At 37.7% G+C, this 4,867-nt stretch overlaps 1 pseudogene across 1 annotated transcript; it reads right to left on the bottom strand.

Moving 5' to 3' along the window:
* Positions 1–2,883: 2,883 nt before the first annotated feature.
* LOC309855204 (large ribosomal subunit protein uL29 pseudogene) lies at positions 2,884–3,255 on the bottom strand (annotated as a pseudogene). Its single transcript has one exon. The product of its transcript is annotated as a large ribosomal subunit protein uL29 pseudogene (transcript).
* Between the last annotated feature and the right edge of the window lie 1,612 nt (positions 3,256–4,867).

The raw sequence follows: 4,867 nt of genomic DNA, 5'->3' as shown, positions 1-4,867 counted from the left end.
GGTGGTATAGACATTTTAACAATGTTTATTCTTCTGATCCATGAGCATGGAATGATCTTCCATCTTTTCGTGTCTTCTTTGACTTCTTTTATGAGTGTTCTGTAGTTCCTCGAGTACAGATCTTTTGTCTTCTTGGTTAAATTTATTCCTAAATATTTTATTACTTTTAATGCCATTATAAATGAGACTTTATTTCTTTTTCAGATAGATTATTGTTAGCATACAGCAATGCAGTTGATATTTGTATGTTAATTTTGTATTGTGCAACTATAATGAATTTGTTTATTGGTTCTAATAGTTTTTTGGTGGAATGTTTAGAATTTTCTATACATAAGATCACATCATCTGCAGACAGAGGCAATTTTATTTCTTCCTTTCTTATTTGGATGCTTTTATTTCTTTTACTGACTAAATTGCTCCAGCTAGAACTTTTAGTACTACATCGAATAGCAGTGAGTTGTAAGATGGGGGACCTTTCTCTTAATCATGATCTTAAAGGGAAACATGTCAAACTTTCACCATTGAATATGAAGTTAGCTGTGAATATGTCATATATGGCCTTTATTATATTGAGGTGCATTCCTTCTATACCCAATTTTTTTAGAGTTTTTATCAGGAAGGAATATTGAATTTTATCAAATGCTTTTTCTGCATAATTGAGATAATCCTGGACAATGTTCCATGTATTCTTGAGAAGAGTGTGTGTCTTGGTGCTGTAGGGTAGAATGTATTCTTTATGTCTCTTTGGTCCGTTTAGACTAAGACATTATTTAAAGTGGAGTTTTCAAGTTCCCTGCTGTTATTGAATAGTTGTCTATTTTTCTCTTAAGATCTGTTAGTATTTGCTTAATATATTTAGGTGCTCTGATGTTGGGTGCATATGTACTTACAATTGTTATATACTTACTGAATTGACTGATTTTCTTTGTCTTTTATTAGTTTTTGACTTAGTCTATTTTGTCTCATTGAAGTATGGCTAGTCTTGCCCGATTTTGGTTTTCATTTGCATGGGATATCTTTTTTTTTTTTTTTAAGATTTTATTTATTTATTTGACAGAGAGAAATCACAAGGAGACAGAGAGGCAGGCAGAGAGAGAGAGAGAGGGAGGCAGGCTCCCTGCTGAGCAGAGAGCCCAATGCGCGACTTGATCCCAGGACCCTGAGCTCATGACCTGAGCCAAAGGCAGCAGCTTAACCCACTGAGCCACCCAGGCGCCCCTGCATGGGATATCTTTTACCATCCCTTTGCTCTGAGCTTATGTGTATCTTTAAATCTAAATTGAGTCTCTTAAAGGAAGCATATACTTGGATCTTATTTATAATCCAGTCAGCCATGCTATGCCATTTGATTAGAGAATTTAGTCCATTTACATTTAAATAATTATCGGTCAGCAAATGATGCTATCTTATTAATTGCTTACTAGCTGTTTTGTAGTTTCCTTCTTCTTTTCTTCTTCTCTTGCTGTCTTTCTTCATGAGTTGATGATTTTTCATATTGGTGTACCTACCTCTTTCAGGTTTAGTGGGGCTATTCATCTTCCACATGATCTAGTTTGTCTCTTGTTTAGGTTTTGCTCAAACATCATCTTTCATAAAGCGACACTCACTGTCTCCATCTGAGGTAACTTTAAAGTTGGTCAGCTATTCCATAATGACTCTCTATCCCTTTATCATGAGGTTTTCATCTTCATTGCCCTTTTCTCTCCTCACTGTAGTACTCCCAATGTCAATTATTATATAATAGTATATAATAACTATAATAAATATTTATTAAATGAATGAAATCCCTCATTAATATTTATCAACTATCCTATAGGTGGTACAATATTATTTCTGACTATATAGAGAGGAGTACAGTAGTTATGGGCCTTGATTTCATGTAGTTTGTAGTCCAGTGATTGAGACAAATAGTAACCAAAAAGTCAAACAAATATAAAAAGCTCATATCTTTATCTCTGATGTTGCAACTAGCATATAGATAATACTCTACTGTACCTGTGAATCATTCAGGTTCTTCTCAAAAGAACAGAATCCAACTTCAACGATTCAAAAGATTTTAAATAAAAAAAGTATTTACAGAGGTATGAACTGTGCTAAGGGAATGGACAAAGAACGTGAGATGCTCAAAGATCATCAAGATCAGAAAGCCATTGTTACCTTTAGGAGTAAAGGGTTAAAGAAAGCAAACAGTATTATCGGAACCCAATACGTACTGAAGCTGTGGAAATAGGCCACACAATAGGTGTGGTAATCAAAAAGAGATGCTAGCCACTCTAGAGACATAGCCAAGTGCTATGGTCAAAATCAGGAAGACATACCCCAATGTCTCTCCTCTTCTCTGATCCTCTGCTTGTGCATGCTGCTGGTCAAATCCAACTGGAATCCAAGTAGCAAAGAGGATGGGTAACAAAGTTTCCCAGTGTCAGTATTTTGGGGCACAGTCAGGGAAATGTGGAGACTAGATTTTGAGTGTTTGTGTTAAGGGATGGAGGGAAGAAAGGTGTTGTGAACAGAGAATAGTTAAGAAGACCTGAAAGAACTCAACAATACTGTAATAGAGATTGATTTGCTCCCCTCCCTAAGCTATCCCATAGGAGTATAGTGTTAGCATCATGACAAATACCCAGTGAATGGAAGAATTAAGTCCTTTAAACTTTATACAGTTTTAAAGTTTAATTTTATATTTTTATTCTCATAATTTAAGCATTTGTTCATAACCCTGAAATATCCTAAGAACCTTTTTTTCTGACCAAAAGGGAAAAAATTTCTTCTCTTCTCTCTCTCTCTCCGCTCTTCCTCCCCTTCCCCTCCCCATTTCCCACTTCCCCACTTCCCTCCACTTCTCTTCTCTTCCTTCAGTTTGTGTTTTATTGATGCAGAAGCTCAGGCTTTGACCACACACTCCCGCAACAGGTACAGCTGCTCCTTCCTCTGCTACTTCTTGGTCTTGAGTGATTGTGATTGTTCAGCCGCAGTCACATGGCACATAACTTCTTGAGCAGCAGATCCAGGAGTTCGTACTTCTTACCCTTGTAGAATTTCCTGATGTTCTCCTTCTGAATCTGGTTGATGACGGTGAGAGCACACGGGATAGATTTGCAAATAACTGAGATCCTGGAGAGCTTTGAAGCCACTGTGACTGTTGACTGTCACTTTGGGGACATGAAGCTGGGACAGCTCCAACTTCGGGTTTTCCCACTGTTTAAGCAGCTCTTCCTTCTTGCCACGAAGGTCTGGAGCCTTAATCTTGGCCATGTGTGGTCGCTGCTGGTAAGGAAAAGAACAGAAGTATTTTCTTTTAAATACCAGAAGTTTCCCCTCCCCAGAGCATTTCAAGATAATAAAATTTACTGATGATTTTGTGGGCCATTAGTAAATTCTGTGGAAAGAGTAAAAACTAGTCCCTGAATTATCATTATCTGGAGTGGTCTGTTTTAAAAGCAGCCAATAAAAAAGGTCATTTTTAAATCCTAAAATGTCACTTAAACAAGAATCACCATGTTACACGTATTTTGCCAAATATCTGTGCATTCTTGGCAGTTTCATGTTAGTAGGAAATGTCATTCATTCTTTTCCTCCTGTGCCATTGTGAAGCTACTGTCTCTCAGCTCTGAACCTCCTCATCTCTACTTGGCTTTGGGATGCTTCAAAGTACATTTACCCTTTTTCAGCTGGTAACTTCTGCCACTGGGATGAAGACTGGCAGGCAGGCAGTGGGAGCGAGGACCCACCAAAGCTTCCCATTTCTACCCGTGTTGCCGTAGTGGTTGTGAACTTTCCTGTAGCAGGCCCTTCCAATTTTTCACCTTTTCCTCTGGCCTCCCTGTGATCTCTCTGGCACCAGCACCTCAGAGATCTGACTTCCAGGTTCAGGATGCTTCCTCCAAGCTTCTAGTTCTAATGATCTCAACCTCTTCTCTTTGTTTCTAAACCCGAGGATGGTAGTTGACTATGTTTGCTATTTCTATGCTACCCGAGTATGCCCTTTTCACTTTTCTAGCTCTCTCATACCTGCTTTAACCAATGCCCTGTATTAAATTCTTTGCTAAAAATCACTGGTGGGACTGGCTATGTTTTCCTGATTGGACCTAGATATACTCCTTCTCACTGTGCTATTATTCGTCTTCCCTAACCCAACCAAATCCTTTTTTTTTTTTTTTTTTAACTACACAAGCCATTGTTTTTAAGAGTGGAGTAATCATCCCCTTAGCCATTAATGCATTTCTTCATATAACGAGAGATGGAATCTCAGTGAATCCAGAAATAAGCCCAATTCATTTTTTATCTCCGGTATGTTAGGTGCTGTTTTAAGCATGGTAAGAAATATTTCTGTGTCATCATAGACCTACAGTCTGGTAGGAAAGACATATTTTACAGATGTGGGGGGAAAACTACCATAAAATGCAATTCCATGTATATTCATGATGTATGACATTTGGGGAAAAAAGGGATTTGATGAGGATTTAATAGCTAAAAATTACTTCATGCAGGAGTTGGGATTTGGCATCTCTCAAATTATGGGAAGAAGGTCATGAAAAGATTGAAAGCCAGAGGGTTTTATAAGCAGAAGGGCAATTTGAGACAAAACATGGATCCAATAGTTCTGGGTTTTTTTTTTTTCATTAATTTATTCACTCCATTTGCTCATCTACTCAGTTAATCTACACTTATTTTTATATACCTTCTCTATGCCAGGGCCTCTAGGATACGTGAGAGACCCTGATACATTGGTAGACCAAAAAACATATACTCCTGTCTCTTAAGGCTCATATTTCAATAGGATAGATATATTGATCAAATAATCACACCACAGATGTGTAATTGTCATTGCTCTGTGTCCTATAAAAGAGGTTAATGGGTCTGTGGA

Source organism: Mustela nivalis (genome assembly GCF_964662115.1).
Source record: "Mustela nivalis genome assembly, chromosome: 20".
Classification (NCBI taxonomy): Eukaryota; Metazoa; Chordata; class Mammalia; order Carnivora; family Mustelidae; genus Mustela; species Mustela nivalis.
This window is presented reverse-complemented; position numbering and strand designations above follow the sequence as displayed.